This window comes from Pseudorca crassidens, chromosome 6 (genome assembly GCF_039906515.1).
Source record: "Pseudorca crassidens isolate mPseCra1 chromosome 6, mPseCra1.hap1, whole genome shotgun sequence".
NCBI classification, from domain to species: Eukaryota; Metazoa; Chordata; class Mammalia; order Artiodactyla; family Delphinidae; genus Pseudorca; species Pseudorca crassidens.
This window is the reverse complement of record NC_090301.1, coordinates 9685486-9712588: the sequence shown is the minus strand read 5'-3', so window position 1 is coordinate 9712588 and position 27103 is coordinate 9685486. Positions and strand designations below refer to the sequence as shown.

Sequence of the window (27103 nt, the reverse complement as noted above, 5' to 3'; positions counted from 1 at the left end):
TGACTGAGAGACTGAATTTTTTTTTACAACTAGTTTAATTTTAATTTAAATGACCATACACATGTGGCTACTGTCTACCGTATTGGACATCTGATCTCAACTATGAAAAAATGGCACAGTAAGAAGACTGGCAAAATGTGTGAAATGTTAATAGTGGCTGCCTGTGGGCAAAGTTTTTCTTCTTTTTTATACTTTTCCTACATTTCCAAATTTTTTCTTATTGAAATATAGTTGATTTACTATGTTGTATTAGTTTCGGGTGTACAGCAAAGTGATTCAGTTATATGTATATTATATATATTATATACATATATTCTTTTTCAGCCTTTTCTCATATAGGTTATTACAGAGTATTGAGTATAGTTCTCTGCACTATACAGTAGGTCTTTGTTGATTATCTATTTTATGTACAGTAGTGTGTATCCGTTAATCCCAAACTCCTAATTTATCCCTCTCTCTTGCCCTTTTCCCTTTGGTAACCGTAAGGTCGTTTTCTATGTCTGTGAGTCTATTTCTGTTTTGTAAATAAGTTCATTTGTATCATTTTTTAGATTCCACACACAACTGATATCACAATATTTGCCTTTCTCTGTCTGACTTACTTCACTTAGTATGATAATCTATGGGTCCATCCATGTTGCTGCAAATGGCATTATTTCATTTTATATGGCTGAGTAATATTCCATTGTGCATATAAATCACATCTTCTTTATCCATTCATCTGTCAGTGGACACTTAGGTTGCTTCCATGTCTTGGCTATTGTAAATAGTGCTGCAATGAACACTGGGGTGCATGTATCTTTTCAAATTAGAGTTTTCATCTTTTCTGGATATATGTCCAGGAATGGGATTGCTGGAAACTTCTTAACAAGAAGCACATGTACTTTTGTAATCAGAAAAATAAAAATAAACGTATGTTAAAAATATTAAAAGGACAAGACATTACAACTTCCACAATTCCTGTATCCAGTGCCTGCCATTCTATTTAGCTGAAGCTACTGTAAAATTATTGATCAATAACCAATAGATGATGAAACCACTGCTGGTGTCCACATAACTGTCACTCATCAAGAGGCTCCAGGTTCAGATCCACCCATAGCCCACATTGCTCCAGCCACGCTAGATTTCATCTGAGTACTTGAATGTGCCAAGCTTGTCTCCCATAAGGCCACTGAAGCTGTCCCCCCTGCTATAAGCAATCTTTCCAAACCTCCTCTCTGGCTGCTTAAAATCCACTTCTCAGGTTAAATGTTGTCTCCTACCCAGTGGAGTCAACCAGTCACCTACTATATTGTCACTTCATCTCATTCTCTGCACTGCACTTCTCACTATCTTATTTTCTATTTAATTTACTTGTTTGCTATCCATTTTCCCTGAACTAGAATACAAGCTCCAAGCGAGCAGAAGTCTTGTCTGTTTTGTTCATTGCCTTCTGCCCACCACCAAGCATAGTGTCTGCAGTTTACTGCTGCTCCATGTATGCCCAATGAATGGATGGCTACAGTCTCCAGACTTCACAGAGAACCCCGCTTTTTCATATTTTACATACGAGAGATGGATGGGCTCTGGGGTCAAGCTGCCAGGTTCGATCTGGGTAGATAATAACTACCTTCTTCTCTACATCTGCTTCCTTGTTTGCCATTCGAGGGGGGCAGTAATAGGAGACCTCGTGGAGCTATGAGACTCCATATGAAATAACAGAGGTAAAGCACTGAGTTCAGTGCCCGACAAGTAGACAGGCTCAACACTAGCTGTTATTACACTTCAAAGCTCTCTGGTCTGTGGGAGGAAAGTAGGGCAAATTTGCAGAAATGTATCGTTGAGATAAGAGAAAAGGAAATCAAAACTTCAACCAGCAGCTTCTCAGGCTACTCTTTCTGATTGTTATCTACGGGCACGTAATGAACCATGCCAAAACTTAGAGGCTTAAAAAAATGACGGCAGTGATTTTGCCCACAAATCTATAATCTGGGTTGGGCTCAGCAGAAACAGCCCATCTCTGCTCCACTAGGCATCAGAGGTCAAAGCTGGGGCTAGTCTCATAGACAGGCTCATTCAGGCTCATGACCTTGGCAGCTGGGGGCCCTGGGACATCTCTCTCTGTCTCTTGTGTGGTGTTCCCAGCATGGCAGCCTCGAAGAAGCCAAACTTCTTAGATGGCAGCTGAGGGCTCTAGGGGTGCAGAGAGAGACAGAGAAACAGAGTCAGAGAAACTGAGAGAGACACAGAGAGAGAGAAACGGAAGCTGTATGACCTCTTCTAACCTAGAGGAGGTCACACTATGACACTCCTACCACACTCTCTTCACAGAAGCAGTCACAAGGCTTGCACGTGTTTACGGGGAAGAGACATAGACTCAGCCCCTCAGTGGGAGAGTGGCAAGTTTCTAGAAGCATCTATGGGACTGGAAATATTGTTACAGCCACTTTGGGCAAAGACCATCTCACAGGCTACCAACAATTCGCTAGTGGCCACGCGCTTGGGGAGCTGCGCAAGCTGCCCTCATGAGCCGGATGATCTTTTGGGAACACCCGTCACTGACCACTCTGCTGCGCTCAGGCGCACGACGCCCGAGGGGACCGAGGCACTGGATGGCAGCTGCTCAAATCCGCCACCGACGGCAGAGACCTGGGCACGAACTGACGGACTGCGCGGGGACATCCTGCCCCTGCGCTGACCCCTGGGGGCTGCCGTGTGGGCTGGTCCCCAGGCTCCCCTGCCTCTGGCCGCTGGGTGGTGAGGACCACAGGTGCACTGGCCAAGCCTGCAGACGGAGGGGGCTGAGGGAAGGGTGTCTGTCCCCCCAGCTCCCGCATGCAGCTGGCTGCCTCCCTCCCTGAAGCGCTCTCACACCATCTGCTTGGTCTCCAGGTTCAAAGACGGCTCCTCCCTCCCTCAGCCCTCAGACCTTCTGCATAAAGGAGCCCTTGTTGGCCCTGAGGCACTGCAGCGTCCCCGGTGGGTTTTTCTATGTCCTGCCCACTCCCGTGCAAACAGCTCCCTTATTAAACTCTTCTCAAAGTACACAAACTTGACAAGGTCATGTGTTTCCAGATGTGGCCTGGACTGGTCCAGACCCTTGTTCCTGTGAACCAGTAAGTCGTCCAAATCCCTCTACCACCTGTGTGCTCAGCTCTCCTGGAGGGCTGTTCACCAGGGTTATGCCCTTCAGCAGGTCACGCCTCATTCATTTATCCACAGACAGCCATGAGTGCTAACAGTGACGGTACCAGCTAGATTCGGGGGTGAGGGGAGCCCTTGGGGACCCCTACTTTCACGGAGCTTACCGTCCACACCTGCTATACTGGGTTTTATTTGGCCAATTATTTGTCAAGCAGCCAGAAGAAGTGTCTGTTTTCCAAAACACCGAGACCTAAGGTAACGCAGATCGCCGATGATGACTTCTGTCTTCACCCGTCACCTTCAGGGTGACACAGCACTGGAAGGGAAGCTAAGAAGTGAAGGACATTCATCAGCGATCGGCATTCGTCATCTGCACATAAAGCTCACCTCTTACATAAAAATCACTCTGTTCTGGAAGGTGTTGATCCTGTTACCATGTGCACATCACAGGCAGCACATCTGGGGATGGCTGACCCAGAGGGTGACGTGTGTGCATGTTCATATTGGTGGGGAAGGGGTCAGCCAGGGATACCGGCTAAAGAATCTAATGTGAAAGTACGCTGGAGAGTCGGCACACGCCATGCTACACAGCAGGAGCCACCAAAGACACCTTCCTCCCATGAGGACATCGGGCGTACTGAAGAAGCTTTACCGGTTTCACTGGACCAGAGCGGGAGCTTCTGAACCGCTATAGCTGATGTCAGCCTGAGCTGAAGCGGACCCAGCTCCACTGTCTGCCATTTTTCCCCCGCAATCCCCACCCGCTGCCCCCCTCCTCACCCACCATCTGCCAGGCACCGTCGGCTCTGACCCTTGGCCTGCGTTCACTGTGGTTCAGTTTAAAGAACTTGGGGACAGGGAGCTGTCAAGTTTACGCTTCCTTACGGCCCGGAAGCTAGCTCGACTTAAAGGTGGCACGAAGCCCAAAGGATGGGCCAAAGCAGACAACAGACACAGGCTCTGCTGGCTCCTCACTGCTCAGTGTGTCCCTCCAGGCTAGTCATCGGGAAGCAATTTTGTTATCCTACCAAAGGGATGGCACCTGAGTCCCACGTCAGCCATCTCAGCTCATACGTCAGAGGAAATCACCGACGGCCCCTGTTCTGGCCACTGCCCCCCCTGCATTTCCTGTTTACTCTTTTACAGTATTAGTCGGGGTGGGGGTAGCATGGCTGGAGGTGGGACCCAGACCCGCCTCCTTCAGGCCTGACAAGTTCCCAGGGCCTGCGTCCAGCCCGAAAACCAGCCAGTGAGGTCCAGGCGTGCTGGTGAGCCGGGAAGCCCGTCTGACGTCCAGGAGGGGCCAATGCAGCAGGCCTCCAGGAGGCGGGGCTTCCAGGACTGCCCCACTGGCACTTCCAGGACGCCTCAGGAGAGATGCAAAGGGAAGAAGCTGCACTTCTCTGTCAGTAGTGCTGCTTCTGCTGTGAAATCCCCATCTCCCACCCTCACTGGTACCTTCCCAGAGGCAGCCTCAAAACCCAGTGCCCTTGACTACCTGCAAGAACTGACCAGTGGTGATGGATGGTGGCGAGCTCTGAACCTACACGCAGAAGGTCCAGGCTTCGGCCCAATCGCTCAAGTGCACCTGCTGTGAGATGCCAGGCAAGCCCTTCACCTCTGTGAGCCTCAGTCCTTCCAATGGGTGTTTCAAAAGGTTGTTGTGAGGGTGAAATGCTTCTGAAAATATGTCTGACACTTGGTACATGATAGTTTAATAAGGTTGAATGAACATGAAAAAACAAGTCACGTGGTTATACATGCTGAATGGTTCAATGCCAATACTTTCGATCCTACATTTATGTGCTGCTGTGATTTCTGAGTGGCTCACGTTTACCCCAGTAAGGGACCGTTCTTTTAGGTCACCATCGCTTCCCTGTTTTCAGCCCCTTCAACAAAGTCCTCCTCCCTAAAAAATAAAAGTTGGATGAGAGATGTTTTTGCACAGTACCTATATTTATCTCCCAAGAAGAACTCCTGAGATGGTCCCAAAAAGATTTCCAAAGTCACTTGTGTGCACGATTAATGAGGAACCAGGGCAAATCTGCAGCTGGGGCCATCTGGGGCTAGGGCTGGGGCAGGTGGAAGACTGGGTCTTTTTTTTTTCAACAGTCACTGCCAGGGTGACTTGAAATTCTCATGCAGAAATGTTGCCCCGTCCATTTTATGAATGATCATGGAGCGGCATGAAATGGAAAGGACACGTTACACATCCCCCTCCCTCCCAATGTAGTATGTAGTGTCGGTTGCCTTGCCCACAATAATTTACGGTCTGCAGGTGCACCTGCTCTGTGATTCAGGTGGGTGTACAGGGATGAGTCTCACTTCCCTGTTCCTTAAGCATGATTTTCCTATGAAACCCACGTCCTGTGTAGAGTTACCTACTGAATTCGTGTTCTTCCCTCCACCATTTCCTCCACGGCTCATGGCACGGGGGTTTCTTCTCCCTCACCTCCCTCTGGAAGGCCATCGTTTTCATTATCTCTCAGATTCACCATCCTATCCATCTCATCTTATCTTTGAAATGTCAGCCTCTGCTTTTGTCAGACTTCTACCCTCTGGGATGACTTTGGCACCACTGCACCACTTCCCTTCCCGGGTCTCTTTCACGCTTAAGGCATTTCCTTCTGCCTCACCAGGCCAGGAAGAGCTTCTCTGCTGGTAGATGGGGACTTGCATCTCCACCCAACATAATGCTCTCCACTCATGTCTTCCTGCCCTAACATGAACTAAATCACTCTGGTACAAGAAAATCTGAGATGGGAGATGCCAGTTCAAGTCCGCTCATCATTGTCAATTTCAAGGGCTTTTTCTTTAAGGTTCTAAATCCCTCCCTTGACTCTCCTTTTATACAGAACACAGAAAATCGTAACTGAAAGAGGGAGGGAGTAGGAATCAGGTATGATACTCCCACAGCTCCGGGCAGCCACACTTGAAAAGCAGAGACACTCTCTTCTTTTCATGAACAGGGTAGATGAGTGATTACAACGATTTTTTTTTATCTATATTGGTTGTAATATTCCAAAAAAAGGTTCTATGGAGGCTGATGTTTCAAAGTGTTACGGTCTTCAATACAAAGATGAAAGACAAAGTTGTAATTTTTTTTGGATATAGAGGCAACACCATCATCACATCCATGCTATCAATATTTTTTTTAATTTTGGAAGAATTAAAGTGATAACTAGGTGTTCATGATCTCATCATGATTGTTCCCTGACAGGTGGAAAATAATTTAACAGTGTATTTAATATTACGTATGCTTGTGGGGGACTTGCCCTCATTTTTAACCTAAGGGTTAATTTAACCGAGAGCTATTATCCTCCTTCACCACTCTTAGTGCAGGGGAAAGGATCCTGCACTAAGAAGACCCTGACAAGGCATCATGTGCACTTGTATTTACTCTTGTTCTCAGGTCAGTTTGGGAGCTGTGCTTCAAACAGCCTCATAATGAGCTCTGCACACAAAATGGCATATGTGAAAACGCATGCATGCCCAAAGTCCTCATCCAAAGCCACACGTGACAACAACCAAGTTTGAGGCATGCGTCACCCAATACCAGTGACAGCCATTCACTCCTCTCCAATTATTTCCTAAAAACTATGATCCCTTCGTATTTCCCAACAGCTTTCCCTGTCACTCCTGGATTCCTTCTACCACATAATGGAAATACTCTAAAGAGTTCCTTTAACCTTGATGTTACTGTAGTTGGGACGGTGTTATGTGTTGAACTGACTCTCATATAATAATTGTGTCTCAAATAATATGTTGAAGTCCTAACCCCCAGTACCTAAGAATGTGACCTTATTTGGAAATAGGGTCATGACAGAGGTAATCAAGTTAAAATGATTAACGCGTGTCTCTAGGGTGGGTCCTAATACAATATGATTGATGTCCTTATAAAAAGGGGGAAACTGGACACAGAAACAGCCCCGCACAGAGGGAAGGTGATATGGAAAGACACAGGGAGAACGACACGTGAAGGCAGAGAATGGTTGTGACGCGTCTACAGGCCAAGGCAGGTCTAGGACTGACGGCACCCACCAGGAGCTGCAGGAAAGGACTGGAATGGATTCTCGCTCACCACCCTCATGAGGAACCAACACTGCTGACACCCTGATTTCAGACTTCTGGTCTCCAGAACTGTGAGGCAATGAATTTATTATTTTAAGCCACCCAGTTTGCAGTACTAATACAGAAGGTTCCTCATTTTGGTTTTGATCTTGGTTCCAGTATTTAAGAAGCAAAATACTGTTCACAACCTTGCAGTCAGTCCATCTTCGAGCACCAGGGCAGGGTCGTGGTTCTCACCTCTGGCCGCACATTAGGACGCCCAGAAGCTACTCAAAGATTTGGATTTAACTGGCCTGGGACTTTAGAGGCTCCATGAGATTCTGACATGATTCTAAAGTGCCAGGTTGCAGGGGGAAACCCATGTATCACAAAAACTTCGGGAAAGTAACATCGCATCTGGAGGCCCCCAACTTGTTGTATTTTCTGACTCTTCCTTATAAAAAAAATTTTTAATGTAGAAATTAGCTGCATATAAAGTGAGTGAATAAAAAGGTGTTCTGTGACTGAAGAAGGCTTGGAGAAGTCAGGTAGAGGCAATCAAAACATTCAGCAGATGAGGCTGAGGAAACCAGGTCACCCGAGATGCTCTAATGAGCAAGGTGTGCGTTGCAAAAGCTAGACCAGCATTCTTCAACCACAGGGCGTCAAATTCTGTCAACCCGCAGCACCACCTCACGCAAACTGGACACCTCAATACTGCTAGCCCTGGTCCCCTTCCCTCTGGAATTTAGAGCCTTAGAAAAAAAGTACATTAACGTATTTCAGCACCCACAGGCCATACATCATCACACAAGTGTTCTGTATTGACAGTGGGAGGGGAAGTGATTGACAGAAAGATACCAAGAGACACAGCTGGAAGGACATACAATGTGTTGGATGGGAAGTGATAATGGAAAGCCATCGACGTCTTTTCAAAAGTGGGTCCACGGAACAGGAGGCCACACTGCACACTGTTCTCCAGTGGTGTGAGGGCGTCCCAGGCTCCCTACACAGCCTGTGAGGATTTCAGCCGCCACACACACGGCATGGGAAGGACTCAGCACGTGTGAGAACCCCCTCTTCTAATACTCCCCCCAGCGGTCCTGCCCACCAGGTGCAAAGAGCCTGCCTGAAGCTTACTCCTGAACAAGAATATTAGAGGAGAAGGGAGGGGCACATTTACTATGGTATTTAGGATCCACATTGCCTTTGACCATAATTTCTCCCTAAAATAGTCCAAGAATTAATCTTCACATTTTGCCTAAACAGTAACATATGTAAGGGGAGAAGGAGTGAATAGTTATAAAAGGTACTAAACGACAATCTTTTTTTTTTATTTTCAGCCGCACCGCACAGCTTATGGAATCTTAGTTCCCTGACCAGGGATTGAACCCGTGCCCTCGGCAGTGAAAGCACCGAGTCCTGACCACTGGACCGCCGGGGGATTCCCCTAAATGACATTCTTAAACACATATTTAATATGGAAATATTATGACAGAAGCACTGCATAGATTTTTAGCTTTACTTGCGCAAACTTTCTCTTCGGCACTTCTCTCTCTACTAATCCTAGCCTACTCCATTTCTCTGAAGATAGGAAACAGAATTACAATCATTTGCTAAAGCTCCTACAAATACAGAGTCTGACAGTTAAAAACAGTCATCTCGGGCTTCCCTGGTGGCACAGTGGTTGGGAGTCCGCCTGCTGATGCAGGGGACGCGGGTTCGTGCCCCGATCCGGGAAGATCCCACATGCCGCGGAGCGGCTGGGCCCGTAAGCCATGGTCGCTGAGCCTGTGCGTCCGGAGCCTGTGCTCCGCAACGGGAGAGGCCACAGCAGTGAGAGGCCCACGCACCGCAAAAAAAAAAAAAACAAAAAAAACAAAAAAAACAGTCATCTCAGGCATAACAGGCACTTTATCCACAGAAGCTTATCATCCAGATGTTCATCTCAGCAGAAATGTCAAGATCTGCAAAATCCACCACTGCCTTTGTTCTGCTTGTCTGATGGTCCGTCTGGCACCGGCTCACATTTTGCAACTGTCTTCACGTTTACTTTGGACTCTTCTGCATTTGCTTGCCCACCTGCCATTCACTCAAAACTGAGCTTCATTACATGGCAAATAAGTGTGTTGATCACCTGTCCCAACATCTCACACATCAAAGTTGAGGCCAATTCCATCCTTCCTCAGGGGCACAGTTGGCCCAAGCCTGCTCGAAAAAACGGGGTAGTTCACTTTCAGTCCAGAGGGTCTTGGTGTGCAATTGCCTAAAATTAGAAGCAGTGAAAGCTACCTGACTCATTTGAAAAACAGGCTGTAAAAGTTAGGTCCCCCTCAACTGCAGAGAATCAGAAGGCATCTGATTCAAATTTCCACAATCATGAAGTACACAATCATGAATGATTCTGGATTTGTTCAACAAATCCTAAAATACTAGAATAGGGGGGGCAGGCACCCACTACAACTTAAAGTATAAGACAAATAAAAGGAAACCCAATGTTCACAGAGAGTAACAATAGTATGAAAGTCATTTGTCTCAAGATATGGTCCCAGGTATGTAAGAGAAAGGGGTAAGAAAAAGTCTAGACACATCAATATGCCGCTATTAATGTGTTAATATTAATTAGTATGGATGGCTTCTCAGAAAGACCTCGTCTGTAAAGCAGCACCAAAGAAGAAAGCGTGCCTCCCGTGGTGCATCCTTGGGGGCCCCAATGGCCAAGCCTTGTGTTAAATGGCCCATGGATCTCACTCTTGCTGGTGACTCCCGTGTTCCTGCATAGCAAACTGGATGCAACTGGTAATTAGTAATAACCAGGGAAGAACCACTGACCCCCCCAGATGCCCATGTAGTTGCTAATTTCATCCTTCCTCAGAAGTGCAGATATCATACAAGAATCTCATGGGCTGGCAACTTGGTCCCAACACTGGAATGCCAATCAGGCTAAACCAAGTTCTACAAACCCTTTTAAGCAACGCCATGTACCAGTGGCTACAAAATTAGTCAAGGAACTTACTTATATTTTAAACTGTTTGACTAAACTAACAATTAACTTTTCATACAGCTTATCTTTCTCAGCAATATCATTTCTCTTGAAAATAATGGTCAAATAAATTCCTTTTCCAACAAGGAAACGTCCAAATTGGAGAATGTGAGAACAGAGAACAGTTCCAAAAGATACGTGTATATTCAGCCAATGAATATCCATTTAAGCCTACTGTGTGCTAGGGCGCTGTGTGAGTAGCTAAGGATACCCTGATGAAGACTGCCTTCACGAAGAGGCTAGCTTCGGCAGGGGCCTGAGAGTGGGGAGGACAGGCAGTTATCAAGGAACTGAAAAAAATATTAAGCCACAATATGCTAGGGTCTTCAAAGGAGAGGTAAAGGTAGTGGTATGCCCATAAAAGTTTAACAACCAGCTCTCCGGGAGGAAGGAGATCTGATCTGAAGCCTCTGCTAATTTCTATGGTGCAAACAGTCCCACCATGGCTGACTTCAAATTACCAGGATGATCTCAAGTGGCTTGAACATTTAACCATCAGCTCTCACAGACTGGTACACGCTGACTCCAAAAAAACACTGATAAAACTATAAGAGGCAACGGACCTAGACAAGGATACGGAATGCTTCAAAAACAATAGACAGGTTCTATTGTTCTAACAGGTTCTAACACAAGCTCACAGATCCCACACATCCCATCCCTGGTACCGTAACAGTGTAACAGTACACTGGATGCACCTGGTAATAATAATAATACCCAGAGAAGAACCACTGACTCCCAGATCACTGTGAGGGATAAGGTGACAGGTCATGGCCACGCTTTCTCCTCCCTGGTGTTACTCCTTTAAGTCCATCATGTTCTAGAAAAAGGAGTTTGGTCCCTTACAGAGAAGAGCATTCAAACTCACAAAATCAGGTATCCTATAGAACACATGATTTATTGTAAATTCTTTCCCAGTCATCCATAACACCAAAAACCATCATCAAGACTTCTGGTCATTTTTTAAGTAAATCCTATATCCTTCACGTAGTTACTCAGTTCATTTCCTGAGTCCTGGGGAAGCCGTGCAACGCCATCCCAGAGGAAAGAGAAAGATTCAGCCAGTTTCTCCTGGAAGCATCATTCTTTCAAAATCTGTGAACCCTTACCCCATTCTTCATTCAAATTCAGTAGAGTTCATTAAGTAGGTTATGGAATATCACACCCTCCACTAAAAATCATGCATCATGTAATACATTTATAATTATAAAAATGTAATTATAAATTTTTTTAGTTTAGTAAATGTCATCTCAAGAAATTGGAAACAGGCACGACAGATTGCCAGATGCTATACACACATTTCAGAGAAAATCATGTTAAAGGGGAACAGAAATCATTCAAAAATGTAAGCAAGATGAGGGGTGGGGAGATGGTGCACGAGAAGGGAGAAGAGTGTTCCAAGAATTGCAAATCTAAAGGCCACGGCTGAAGGCTGCACTGCATTTAGAATCAAAATGACATTTGAACAGGTGAGAACATATTTCAAGACTAGTTTATAAATTTATCCCACACTCTCCCCCCGCCAACCCCAGTATATAATATTCAACAGACTCTAGACTGAAATTTCCTAAGAAACCTTACACATAGAATTTTTACATTACAATTTTGTTAGTATTTATTCAGCTGTCAAGAACTTCAGCATAGAACTCAAAATTTTCTAATTATGATAACTAAGGGCAACTTTCATTTGCCTAAGTTTGCTTATCGAACTGTAGTCAAATATTTCACGGAGGTCATTAAAATATTCATGAAGACGTCACTGATCTTATTTTTTAATACTTCATACTGATACAATCAGCTAAGCAAGTGGCATTTGAAAAAGTTACACCAGTCACTTCATCTCAAAACCATGAAGTAGGGCTTCCCTGGTGGCGCAGTGGCTGAGAGTCCGCCTGCCGATGCAGGGGACACGGGTTCGTGCCCCGGTCCGGGAAGATCCCACATGCCGCGGGGTGGCTGGGCCCGTGAGCCATGGCCACTGAGCCTGCGCGTCCGGAGCCTGTGCTCCACAACGGGAGAGGCCACAGCGGTGAGAGGCCCGCGTACCGCAAAAGAAACAACCAAACAAACAAACAAACAAAACCATGAAGTAGGACAGAGAAGATAGTGAAGAATGAGTGATGACAGCAAACCAAGCACAAGGAAAGGTCAGGACCAGATTATCAAAAAGGACGGGAGAATGGTTGGAAATGCAACTGCTTTCCGTAAGACTGAACTACAGAAGTGCAAAGATGGGCAACAATGTCCAGGCAGACTAAGGAAATACATCTATTTTGTGAGGTAGCTAATTATTTCACATCTTAATTGTAAGATATAATAGCATGAAGGTGGTCTCTTACCATAGATAAACAGATACGAAAAAAAAAAAAAATCCAGACTGATGACAAAGCTTCATCAACTGAATAATACCTGCTATGTACTAGGTGGTTCAGTTGGTGGTTCTTACATATAATTTATTTAATCCTTACATCACCCTCCCAGATATACAGTTACCCCCATTTTATGGATGCGGAAACTGAGACTCAGAAGGTTTAGCAATTTGTCAAAGATCGTGCCACCGCAAGGAATTCTGAAGTCTGGATTCCAAAGTGGGTATTCTTACCCTTGACACTTTGCTGCCTCCCCTCTAATTAAAGCCCTTACCTTTAATAGTTATCCAGCATTCACCAAGAAATTATAGAATCCATAAATTATAAATGTCAAAGAGAGTGCAAGGTAAAGAAGTCTACATTTTCTTCAATTTTCAAATTGGCTGTGCTTAAAATTTTGTTAAGTTGGTTGTTTTGAAATCAAAGCACATTTTCCTAAAGAAGAAGGGGAGGGGAGGGGAGGGGAGGGGCGGGAAATAATTGGGTTATCAAGTCAGTCCAGAAAAGCTAAATTTTTGATGATGATGATTTCGGTGGTGGTGATGGTGATGATGGTGATGATGGTGATGGTAGTGGTGATGGTGATGGTGATGATGATGGTGGTGATGGTGATGATGGTGGTGGTGATGATGGTGATGGTAGTGATGATGGTGATGGCGATGATGATGATGGTGATGATGATGGTGGTGATGGTGATGATGGTGATGGTAGTGGTGATGGTGATGATGATGATGGTGGTGATGGTGATGATGGTGATGGTGGTGATGCTGATGGTGATGGTAGTGATGATGGTGATGGCGATGATGGTGATGGTGGTGGTGATGATGGTGATGATAGTGATGATGGTGATGGTGGTGGTGACGGTGGTGATGGTGATGGTGATGGTAGTGGTGATGGTGATGGTGGTGGTGACGGTGGTGATGGTGATGATGGTGATGGTGGTGATGCTGATGGTGATGGTAGTGATGGTGATGGTGATGGTGGTGGTGATGGTGGTGATGGTAGTGATGATGGTGATGGTGGTGGTGATGGTGGTGATGGTCATGATGGTGATGGTGGTGATGGTGACAGTAGTGGTGATGGTGATGATACAAGCATGTTTGGGCACTCACCCTGTGCCAGGCACTCTGCTAAGTACCTTTTACAACCACACTGTCTATCCTCAGCCCTTGAACGTATAAAGGACCAGTGGTTCTCAACCACAGGCATTTCGTAACGTGTCGGTATGATTTTTAATTGTCGTGACAACGTGAGCAGGTCCGGAGGGGGAAGGAAGCATTTAAGGCCCAGAGACTTGGAAGCTGAACTCTGGAAATGTGCAGGATGGTTTTGGGTGGACCGTTACGGAGGCAGCAGTCAGTGAACCAGACCTCCCATGTCGGAGGCCTTATGTAGACCCATCCTCTTCAATCTGGACTGGAGCTCTGACCTGCCTCAACCCACAGCCTGAGGTGGAAGTGACACTGTGACAGTCCGGGGCTTATACTTTAAGAAGCCCTGGAGGCTTCTGCTTTTTTGCCCTCCGAGAAGCCAGCTGCCAGGCAAAAAGTCCCACTCACCTAGGCCCACCACGCTGTGAGAAGCCCAGACTAGCCCATAGAGAAGTCGTGGGAAGGGAGCAGAGATCTTCGCTACAGCCCCAGGGAGCATCCAGCCAAAAGCCAGCACCAGCCCACCTTTCAGTCACATGGCCCTGCAAGTGGTTCTTCCAGCCCGGTCAGGCCCAGCTGACACGCTGCCTGAATTACATATTCATGAGCAAATCAATAAAATGGTTGTTGGTTTAAGCTACTATATTTTGGGGTCATTTGCTTCTCCACAGCAGATGATCACAACAGTGGTCACTGAGCCCCTGGACCCAAATGAGCCTCCATTTATCAGTGGAGGTGGGGGTGGGGTGGGATGGAGGAGAGAAAAGGGGTCTCCGTAAACTCTCCAAAAGCTCCCCAGTGTCCTCAGGATGAAATAAAACATTTGACCACAGGGACTTCCCTGGTGGCGCAGTGGTTAAGAATCCTCCTGCCAATGCAGGGGACAGGGGTTCGAGCCCTGGTCCGGGAAGATCCCACATGCTGTGGAGCAACTAAGCCCGTGCACCACAACTACTGAGCCTGCGTTCTAGAGCCCGTGAGTGACAACTACTGAAGCCTGCGCACCTAGAGCCCGCGAGCCACAACTACTGAAGCCCGCGCGCCTAGAGCCTGTGCTCCGCAACAAGCGAAGCCACCACAGTGAGAAGCCCACACACCGCAATGAATAGTAGCCCCCGCTCGCCGCAACTAGAGAAAAGCCCATGCGCAGCAGTGAAGACCCAATGCAGCCCAAAATAAATTAATTAATTTTTTAAAAAAGAAAGAAGGTAAAACCCTCTCTGTAAAAAAAAAAAAAAAAATTGACCATAATATACAAAGCCTCCATCATCTGGCCACACACGGCACTTCTCTGATCCCATCCATTATAGGAGCTTCCCCTGTAAGGGAGATGTAATTGTTGCTCCATTTTACAGATGAAAAAACTGAGACTGACCAAATTTAAGAAACCTGCCCACAGGTGCCCAGAGAGTGACAAACTGTACTGTGACCTGTCTGACTCCTGGCATACTGCCCCCTGACCCAATTTTCCTGGGCCACAATCTGCAGAAAAAAAAAAAAAAAACCTCCTATCAAATCTGGTCTTCATGATTATGACCTACTTATAGCCCACAGTTCATCACAAATCAAAGCAGCGTGGGTTATCTTCCAAATGAAACTAATTTAAAATAATTTTTTTTGACGAATTATAATGAGAATCCACAGTTAAAGATAATTTAGATAAAAGCTGTTCTCGTGACCTAATAAAAAAATAAAGAGACTGAGCATATGGTTTGGAATAAATGTGATTCTCTAGAATGCAATCGGGATAATCACTGCATTATTATAATCATTCTGGGGCACGTTTTTATCTTTTCCTATCCACCGGGGCCGTGATTGAGCAATAATAACACAACAAGTTTAGAGGTCTTCAGTTGCCTAGCAACCCACAGCTCTGAAGAGGACGAAGGATAAAGGGTCCATTGGCAAAATAATGCTGTTTGCAATTCCATTTAAAAGTTTAGAATTATTAAAACTATTCTGCCTAAATAAAGTATGCAAATCACTACTCCACAAGATCGGTCATCATTTTTATTTCTGTCCTACCCTGAATTTGAAGTTGGAGTTAATCACTGAATGGATGATACAATTTTACTAATTTGAACAAAAATATGACAAGAACAGCGTTGAACGCGGCTGTTTCAAACTCAGACTGTCATTGTTACTTTCATAGCAGAGCCCTTAACATTGTTGGAAAAATTAAAGGAAAAGATGTAGGTAAATGACAAAGGACAGTGCTTATCCTGTCATGCTCGCCCAATCAGTGTTAACTGTTGTCACCACCATCACTGTTATCATCAGCAAAGAAGAATGGATCAACTGGCTTGTGCGGAGAATTTAGCGAATAACATACATTCCACAGTGAGCACTTTTCCATTCATTCTGGTGACCGTAAATGCAAGAGTCAGTTTACAAGTTCTTCATTCATTCATTTATGATTTATTCATTCAACAAATGGAGCAACTTCAGATGCCCGGCACAGAGCAAACACCCCAACAGACATGGCGACCAGCCTCTCGGGCTCCCTAGGGTGCAGAGAGACAGGAAACAGGTACACCAACAGGTGATTCTAAGTCATGGCGAGAAATGGGAAGGAAGTGAGCTGGAGGCTAAGATCACTACACGGTGGGCAGAGGAGGACTCCTTCAGGAGGTGTTATTTAATGGGTATCTGAAGAACGCAGGGGAGCCAGCCATGGACAGAGCCCAAGGGAAGAGGAGCTTTCTGGGGGAATTTCACGTACAAAGGGCCTGAGGCAGAAAAGAGCCCATGTGTTTGTGTTCGGAGCCTCTCCCAGGAAGGGATACACACGGTAAGTGGGGGTGGGAGGGAGGTTGGAGAGGAAGATGGGCCTGTGTCATTATGAAATTCCAAAAGCCACATTTTACCAGGAAAATACATCCCCATTTTCACTCCCTATGAAATGGGGGCCTGTTGATGGGGACGCTGCTGTGCATCTGGCACTGCTGCTGCCACCCCACCACCCAGGCAGCCAGGGGCCCTGCACCCAGGTTCTGAGCCAGCTTTCACCAGCATTGGTGTGGAGAGGTGGAGTCCCGGAACGGTCTGTGGAAGACATGAGTTTAGGCCAGCTTACCTGGCCTGGGAGAGGGAGGGAACGGTCAGAAATTCAAATAAACCAATGGAGGCGGGACTTCCCTGGCGATCCAGTGGTTAAGAATCTGCCTTCCAATGCAGGGGACACAGGTTCAATCCCTGGCTGGGGAACTAAGATCCCACATGCCGTGGGGCAACTAAGCCCGCGTGCTGCAACTACTGAGCCCGCATGCCTCAACTAGAGAGAGAAAACCCGCCGCCAAAACTAGAGTGAAGCCCACGTGCTGCAACTAAGACCCAGCACAGCTAATAAAAAACTAAAATAAATAAATATTATAAACCAACGGAGGCAAACTCCAGGGGGGCCATTCTGCTCTGGCACCCCATCTGGACCCTTGCTCTGTCCACCCTCAGTGTTTGTTCAGGGGTCTCTAACCACCTACCAAGAAACCTGACTCAGGCCTGCCCTCTCCTTTCACCCCCACACAAGCTGCAGGCTCCCACTCAACTAGAGAACAAATCCCTGCTAGTAGAGTCATGACTGTTGACGGCTTAATGCCACCCCTGCTGCCCCCCGCCCCCAGCCTTCTGGAAGCCCTTACTACCTAATCCAAACAAGTGACTTTAATCGTGGCAAAATCCCAGTCACACCAACATGTTAGGGAGGAATGTCTTTCATGGCTTTTATCATCAACTCCCTTTGAATCACAATGAAATGTGGACAGACACACTGCAAAAAGCCAAAATTTTTAAATAATTTAAAGGCATAGCATTCAATCATTTTTATAGCCACTCTGTCAAAGGACAGAGCATGTTTTGTTCCAACTTCATTTTATGCACCTTAAACTAAGTGTGATTATAGCACTGGCTCAATTTATCTTTTTTTTCCCTTTTTCCTTTAACATCATAAGCACAAGTTGTCTCTGAAGATATCTTTTCCAATGTCTATCTAAAACTCCATCATAAAGCTACACCATTATTTAAACCTCCTATTAACTTGATGCTTACGTATTTTCTAGTTTTGGACTCTTATAAATAATGTTATGAGGACTATCTCTGTTTATAAAATTTTGTTCAAATTTCCAACAACTTTCTAAGAACAAATTCCTAAAAGAGGTATTACAGAGTCAAAAGATTTTAAGGTTTTTGATCCAGACGGTCTAATTGCTTTCCAGAAAAATAAACCAATTTTTACAATCCAGCATCCACAGAAGTACTCACTTCCCTTCTAGGGGTATTTTTAATGCAATTTGAAATTATTTTAATCTGTCACAATATTTTAATATCAGTATCTTCCAAATTTAGTCATAAGGCGAATAGAGTAATTTCCCATAATATTTGTATTTCTGGCACTGCTTTGGGCCAAAATGATCTCCAGATGGATTCTCAGCCAACTTTATCTTAACTGTCATCATTGCTTTCCTCTCTTTCTGTCCTCGTAGTTTGGCTGGTAATTAAAATTGGCCAGCAAGCGTCTGGCAAGTTTTAGTCATGATGCAGAATCTACGCCAGTCTTCTGTAATAAATTCTCATCGGCAAACACGTTGCCCAGAAACTTCGCATCTCTCATCAGACTCACTTAAATAATAGTTTTCCCTAACATATTTCGCCAGAATAGCACAATCTAGGTGTTGTGAGCACCTCTATGACAGGAGACAGCAAAAGGACCTTCCTGGAAAAGTCTGGTCCTGTCCACATGCGCTTGAGGTCAGGTCACCTTGAAGCCCAAACTTCTCTCAAGTCATTATGCTTGTCTACACCGGCGCTGAATCCCTCCTGCCCTGAATTCTCCGAAGCAATTATCAGGTGGGCCCATGATATTTGCGCAACTTTGGACTTCTGTAGCTTTCAGCAACACTGAACAGGCCACTCTCCTCCCACTGAATTATGGAAATGTATCAAGAAGAAGAGAAGCTTCCCCAAGTGTTGACTTGAAGACTGAGATGCAGCAAAGTGTGAGTTGTTGAGGCAGCCCCCCACGCCCCGTTGGAACCACCTTTAGGGTCCTGGGATCCTGTGTATGTAGTTTGTGGCATATGCCACTAGATGGTGGATTCAGTTCTCTTTAGGGACAGGACCCTCTAGGCAGCAGGATGAATCCTGAATGAAACAGCATGTTTCTAAGACTATGACCTTTAGCACATATGAGGATTTCATCTACAAGACTGGTTCCTAGGAGAGATCAGAAAGCATGTGTCACCTGAGCACATATTTTAAACAGATTCAAGAACCCAAGTTTAACATAAACGCTTGAAACCCGAGTCCCTGTGGTGCCGCTCCTCCCCCCCGCCCCCGCTTCGCCCTCCCCTCCTTGGCCCTGGCTTAAAGCTGTCTTCTTCTACCACGTGGGGAGTTAGCTGATTTCCACCTTGCTTCTAACACAGCCACCAAGCAGGTGGCTTTGGCAGAGCTGTGACTTTCTAACGATGCAAAAGTTTAGACATATTTCTCCTGTGAAAACCCATTTAAACATAGGCAAAGTTTAAAACCGTTTTAAAATGTGTTTCTTCACATAGTTTATCTCAGCCTTAAAATATCCTGGTAGAAAAGAAGCAAGATGACAGTGTTCACATCAGCATACCAGCAAGCGCTGGAGACGCAACCTGGCAGAAAAACAAGCCAGAAAAAAATATATGTTGGTCCCATTTAACTCAAATTGGATGAAGAGGAAATGCCACCACCTACGAGTGTGAAACTCCCTTGGCACTCCCTGCTTTCTGAAGCACATCCACAGACAGGCATACTCTAGTTAATCAGAGGTGCTGGGCCAGCGGAGGGGGTAGACACCAGCCAAGGCCCTCTCTGGCTCCATGAGACAAATGTAAGATCTCCTACCATTGAAATGATCACAGCCTTCAAAGGAAGCTCAGAGGAGCTGAAAGCCAATCTTCCATCATCGAGATGATGTAACTAAGTCCCAGAAAGGTTAGGTGGTTTGCCACTGCAAGCTACTGATAGAATGTAGCCTCCTTATTCCCCAGCGAGAACTCTTTCTAGCCTACCACCCTGGTACCAAGACAGCCAAGTTTGTTCTTCTGTTCAAATGCAGGATTCCTAATATAACAACCTTTGGCAAGTGTCACTGGAGTAATTACATTTGAGGGCTGAAATTATTTCCCATCAGTGGGGCATCGTTGTCTTAGAATGTTTACGAGTAAATCTTACAAAGCGTCGACCCCATGTTAAAGTTTCTTTTCCACGCTCAGATATCAACTAAGTAGTCAGCCGTGCAGCCAACTAACTCCAGTAATTTCCCCAAAGAAACATATGCAAGATGAGAATGTGTCATGTTTATTAATCATTTGTCAAGTTCTATAGAAAAGAATGCAAAGAGGGAATTACCAGGCAAAGCCCAAATGAGTTGATTCAGGCAACAGTATAACAGATATCTTACTTTCTCTCTAGCAACAGAAACTGAAATTTGGAACACAACAAAGCAATGGAGCCAATCTTGAGTCTCGAGGGAGATCATTCCAAGTCATGGAGGCCCTAGCAAAATGCTTCATTTGTGCTATAATACTGGCCCTTAGGACATATCTTCATTCATCAATTAGAGGCCAGAACTGTTCTCATCAGTAGGAATACTGAACCACAAAGCACAGATTCAGGATTCAGTGTGAAGACAACTGACCTCCCACCATAATGATTCTCATTTAAACTGAACGCAAGGGTGACAGAGACAAAGTCATCTTCACTAATCCATTCCACTCACCCCTGCAGAGGAAAACAAGTAAAAACAAACTTCTAGTTGCTCTTAGGGGGTTCCAGACTAAAGGAACCAGGAAAAGTAAATCCTTAGATGCTTTGTAGAAACTATACCTGATGATTCTGCAAATATTTGAGTCCATTTCCTACAGGCATTAGAGCAAAATGCACAAGAAAATTTATTTTCGAAAAAGAAAGAAAAGCTTTAGGAAATTCCTCCTTGTGGAGAAGGAAAGTTCCTGGTGGACAGAAAGGAGACGGCAGATGATGGGTCGAAGCCATGTGTTCAGACGGGACCTGCATTGCTGTCACAGTGACCAGAAGAGATACACTTGATTGGGTCTAATTTAGAGCTGAGGGAAATGAGGCTCAGAGATGGTAAGTAACTTGCTCAAGGCCACAGAACTAAGATGCAAATCCTTGGGTCCAAAGAGTGAAGGGACTGGGTATGTGACATAGAATCCCACGGGCTGGATAAGCACAAGGACAGGACAATAACGCAGAATCACCCATTTAATTTGATCGCTGCCAACCCTAACCCTGCTACGTACACTTCTCAGGGAAGGCTTACTTTGTCCTGGAGCAGACCAACAGTAGTGCAAGAAACCAAACCAAGTTCTCAACCAAGAAAGCAGAGGAAAGGTGATATTCCAGAAGGGAAAGGAACACAAAAAAGGGCTATGGGACCTACACAAATAACCCGGCCAGCGGCCCTGGACCACAGGTGCCCATCAGAATCGTCTAGGGGGCTCCTTTGTTAATACGCCACTCAGACAGCACCCCCGGTGATTCTGATGTAATAGGTCTGGAGAAGGGCCCAGGCATCTGCATTTTTCAAGCTCCCCTAGGGATTTCCCTGGTGGTCCAGTGGCTAAGACTCTTGTGCTCCTAATGCAGGGGGCCCAGGTTCGATCCCTGGTCAGGGAACTAGATCCCACACGCCTCAGCTGAGAGTTCACGTGCCGCAACTAAAGATTCCGCGTGCAGCAATGAAGATCCCACGTGCCGCAACTAAATCCGGTGCAGCCAAATAAATAAATAAATATTTTAAAAATAAATAAATAAATAAAGCTCTGCTAGCGCTCACCCAATATGTAGCCAGGGTTGAGGACCACTGATGGGGGGTGGCGGGGGGCAGGATGCTTTTCCCCTTTCGCCTATAAAGCAAAATATGCCTTATGGATGTCTCTTTCTGAATCTCAAGGGATGACAGACCTTTGTTCTTCTCTGGACAAATCATTCAACCTCCATGATTCTGCTTTCCCATCTGCCTAATAATGGCCAGGTGCAGAGAACGCATCTACTTCATCTCCGTTTGCCCAGTGCCAGGGCCTGGATGGAACCAGAGTTTGATAAAATGTTTATCGTTGAAGTGAGTGAAGCTCATTTTCTTTCAGTAAACTTTTTTACTTTTACACAGTACTTTCAGATTCACAGAAAAGTTGTAAAGAGAGTACGCAGAGTTACCATACAACCCATAACTCGTTTCTCTTATTACTAATATCTGACATTAGTTTGGTACGTTTCTCACAATTAATGAACCAATATTGACACATTATTACCAACTAAAGTCCGTTCTTTATTCAGGTTTCCTTCAATTTTTCCTAATGTCCTTCTTCTGTTACAGGACCCCATATTACAGGTAGCCTTTATGGCTTCTCAGGCTCTTCTTGGCGGTGACAGATTCTTTCCCAGGCTTTCCTTGTTTTTGATGACCTTGACAATTTTGAGGAGTAACGGTCAGGTATTTTGTAGAATGTCCCTCAATTAGGACTTATCAAAAGTGCCATTTTTATCACATCATGTCAAGGGTACATGCTATGAACATGACGTTATTTCTGATGTTGACCTTGATTACTTGGCAGAGCTCTTTTCCCCCGCTTTGCACACTATATATTCTTTGAGAGGAGGGCACTACGCACAGTCCACAGTTGAGGAAGGGGAGTTGGGCTCCCTCCTTAGGTAAGAGTATATCCACAGATTACCTGAGATTCTTCCACACAGGAGAGCTGTCTATTCTCCTCCATCGACTGACTGATTGACTGACGGGCAATCCTCTTTTCTAGTCAGCTGTGTGAACATCTCTCCTACAAAACAATAAACTCTCTCTATAGCCTAATAAGTGGCCAAACCAGAACCTGGGCTCTTCTGATTCCAAGTCTCACGCCTCCTACTATTGATATATCAACCACTGAACTATTCCAGTCCCTGAAATAATCACTTTCGCTTCACAGTCCATCAACTAATTAGGAAACTCCAGCTCGTTATCACCTGTGATCGTTTGATCAATTTAAGTATCTGTGTCATCAAGATGAAATGCGTTATCAGCTAAACAATTCCGAGCAGCTCTAGGAAACCAGATATTGAAACACATACACATTTTCTAAAACTGTCTCTGTGCCTGTGTGTGTGTGTGTGCAACGGTGGGTGTAGAAACATCTATTACAATATTTTGATCCATATACGCTCTCCAGTGTAAGGTATTAAAATCACTTAAAAGAAGGACGATAGAGACTAATATGGCAACAGGCACCATAAAAAGTGCCCCTCCAATATGGGAACATATGTATATGTATAACTGATTCACTTTGTTATAAAGCAGAAACTAACACACCATTGTAAAGCAATTATGCCCCAATAAAGATGTTAAAAAAAAAAAAAAAGTGCCCCTCCAGGAAGTGTCGAGGAGACAGATCAATGGATGCAAAGAGGCAGATGGAAGGAATTCATTTTTGGCGAAACACCATTCAAATATGAAGAATAGTCATAAAGAGAAAGGCAATAGGCATATTGGGAATCTGTTGACTTCATTCTCAACAGCTATTATCCCTTGTTTCGAGAATAGTATCACAATTTCCTTAAGAAAAGCCCTCCTTCCAATCTTGGTCCCCAAGGTTTAACTGGGGTTAGTCCTGCTGGACACATGACCCAAGCCTGGCCAATCAGCAGAATCCAGCCCCAGAGCCACAGTGATTGGTTCAGAGACACACACATGACCCATATCAATCAACTAGAGCTAATCTCAGGACTTTCCAGAGCAACTGGAAAAAGAGGTTCTCTGTTCCATTGGGGTTGCTGGCAGTAAGGATGGTGTGAGCCTGGAGCTGCCAGAGGTCACCATCTGGGGATCTGAGAATAAAGTCAATGGGGAGGAAAGTGGGGGTGAGAGATGGAGAGACTCGTGACCCAGGTGATATTATTTGAGCCCCTGACACCACAGTGTCTATACTTTTTAATCCTGTGAACCTACAGATTTCCTTCTTGTTTAAGCTATTTGAATTGAGTTTTCTGTTGCTTGCAACCCAAGGAGTTCTAATTAATACCTACAGGTGTGGAAGAACCCTGATCTGGCCTGGTTTTCAAACCTCTCTCATCTTCGTTTTCTCATTCATAAGATAAGAACTTTAGACATAGCTTAATCACTAAAGTCCTTATAGGACTTTAGAGTGCTTAATGCATTCCTATTTAAGACACTACATGTCTACTTAATAAAAACTCAAATACTCCATTGTATTTCTGGTCTGTTCATACTCATGCAAACACACAAAATTCACAATCATCTTAAAATTAGTACTTCTACTGGGTTTTAGCTGTGGTCAACCAAATTACTGAACTTTGTATCACAAGTGATTATGCAAGTTAATTACTATTTTAATAAAACTCATTTGATTTTTAGAGGTTCTCTATATGTTAAAATTAAAAATTACACTTTGAACAGTTATCTCTGAAGGTGTTGGGCAAAGCATGAAGCCATGCAGGAAAACTGTTTCTGATCCAGATGAAAATGGTTTTACGTTGAGTCCGTCTTAAAACAATGGCCTGCCTATCTGAGGATGTCTCTTAATTGCTAAAAAATAAAATGATGCAATGATTACAGTTAATATTTCACCATTCTAACTATTCTGCATAGTCTTCATCTGAATGGGATGTATTTCAGAACTGAGCTCAGCATCAGGTATAATGAATTTTTCTTATACGTTACAGGATGAGCAGACAGCTGGGATAATTGAAGAAAGAACCACATTTGCAGACAGGGGACTCCACCTGCTGTATGACCTTGGCAAGTCACCAAGAACCCCTGTCCCCTCCAGGCTCCTCGCCTATCAAACCAAGGAAATGCCTCCTCCAAAAAAACGTGAAGATTAAAAATACCTAATATAGAGGAAGGAACCTCAAACACACCCGGGCATATAAGTAACTGAATTTGAATCCGAATGTCCGTAAGAACATTCATGCTGTAAATCCCCACCCACACCCGCCGGAGGACTGTCCTTGCTGCTCGGAATGTCTGAGCTTAAATACGTTGGTGAAGAGAGCCCTGGGCGGGGAGTCAGCAACATTCAACTCCTGACCCTGACATTCATCTCTTTGGCCTTCCCTTTCTTCTACAAAGTTAGACGAATGGCCACGACGAATTCTACGATGATTCTAAGCTCTAAAAGTCGACAAAATGTGTTACCATCTGTTGGTTCGCAAGCTCGGGAGCTTCCAGGGTGAGATCTGATACTGGCCCCCATACGGTGAGGACAAGCCAGACCCCTCTGGATTGGTGGATGGCAGGTTTAACAAGCAAGGGAACTTACATATGTGGTATGTCCTGGGTGCCGCAAGACAGACAGATCTCTGCACCCGCCCGCCAGAATCTTAAATTTTACAGAGGTGCAGTCATGTATTCTCAGTCCAGATGGTCTCAACATCGCATTGCTCTCTCAGGGCTACGTCCTTGAACGTGGCCCTCACTATGGGAATGGTGGGCAGAATGCACACTCTAAGGACAGGGGAGGGGTAAGGAACCACTGATTGCCCGGGCTGAACTGGTGGGTCAACTAGCAGTCAGTGGCCTCCTCCAACACATTTTTAATCAGTGCTAAGTGACCGCCAGTGAAAGGATGAGTTCCTCAGATTATTAACCTTGCTCTGAAAAAGAATGCCACCTCCTCCACTCTCCCAGCATTCTATAAAAATGTGTCTCAGTGTCAGACTGTCATTAGGACAAGGCTGGAAGATTTCAAGTCATGGGAACGGAGGGATGAGTGGGAAGCAGGGGTTCACGCTGAGCCCTTGACCGGAGGATTCAGTTTGTTTTATGAGCTTCTCTGGGCCACAGACTATCCAGGGTTGCCAGAACTGCCAGCTCCTTGAAGGCAGTTTGTCTGGGGGAGAAGCCTGTGTATTAGGGGCCATATTGAGCTCAAAAAACACCCAATTCCCACTCCTTTCTAAACCACACTGCCCAAATCCCATTCCCTGAGGACATTACCCAGGTTCAGGTTGTAGGAACCAAGTAGCCTGGGGGTGGTTGCTAAGCGACAAGTGATCTCCGGGGCCTGCAGTCCTGCCGGCCCATCATCAAGTGCAGGGGGTCCCACCTCCCCATCCACTCAGATTCCTCATTTATACTGAGCTCATTAAAAACTAGCAATATATGTGCTCTCCATAAACCTACAGGAGCTACTTCCTTAACAAACAAATGTGCTCAGATGTTACTGCAACCCACCGTGATAACTGGGGAGGCTCCACGTCACCTTGTGATGTAGTCAATGTGCCTGATGGGTGCCAGGGCCTAGGAGAAGGGGACTGCCTAGGATACCTGAAGGTCATCCACCAGATGCCAAGACCTTTCTCAAGCTGTATGTGGCTAACTTATGATCCGGATGGCCTTGCATTGTTGTTTTTTCCATTTTCTGGCCTCAGTTTTCTCCTCAGTGAAATGAAGCGACTGGACCAATAACATCTAGGGCCACTTATTCATGGTGGCTCAGGTGCCCCTGGCCAGCTCTCTATTTCTCCCAAAGGAGCTCAGCAGACAACAGGCACTGGAATGAGGGATGAATCACTGGGATGGACAGGCAGTGCTTGGGGCCCAGGCTCAGCCAGAGGACAGAGCTCTCCAGTGCACAGGCCTTCCTGGGAGGGAGCCACGGGACACTGGGCTCTTTCATGAAGAGACAATGGAGCTGGGCAAGCAGAGTGCCATGAGAACTGGGGCCACAGATCAGGCCAGGAATGGAGTATCTGGGATGCTGTGTGCCCGGGCAAGGACAGAAGCAAGAAGACATCAATCTGGGATATGAGCAGAGGCTGCAAGTAACCACCCTGTGGAGAATCCTGGGCTCAGCCTGTATAAGAAGGTAACACAGATGGAAATGCACTTGTCAGTTCCTTGAAAAGTTAAATATAGAATTGAAATATATTCCTAGATATAGACCCAAAAGAACTGAAAACAGGTACTCAAACAATTACTTGTACAGGCATGTTCATAGCAGCACGAGTCACAATAACCAAAAGGCAGAAACAACCCAAACGTCCAGCAACTGATGAACAGACAAATGTCATAGAATGCAACGGAATAGCATTCAGTCATAAAAAGGAATGCAGTGTCGATACATGCTACAATGTGGAAGAATCTCAAAAACATTATGCTAAGTGACAAGCCACACACCAAAGGTCAGATATCGTATGATTCCATTTATATGAAATACCAAGAACAGGTAAATCCACAGAGACAGAATGCAGATTGGTGGTTGCTAGGGACTGGGCAGAATGGGCAGCAACTGATTAACGGGTACAACCCTTTTAGGGTGACGAAAATGTTCTGTAACTAGAGAGATGTTGAGTCCACAACACTG

At 45.3% G+C, this 27103-nt stretch overlaps 1 protein-coding gene and 1 non-coding gene across 3 annotated transcripts in view; one reads left to right on the top strand and one right to left on the bottom strand.

The window, feature by feature from the left end:
• The window catches only part of DNER (delta/notch like EGF repeat containing), a 324264-nt gene that overhangs the window by 281726 nt on the left and 15435 nt on the right, over nt 1-27103 (bottom strand). The gene's annotated exons all lie outside the window — the stretch shown is intronic.
• On the top strand, nt 21328-21401 carry TRNAR-CCU (transfer RNA arginine (anticodon CCU)). The gene has a single exon. It is a non-coding gene; the product is annotated as a tRNA-Arg (tRNA).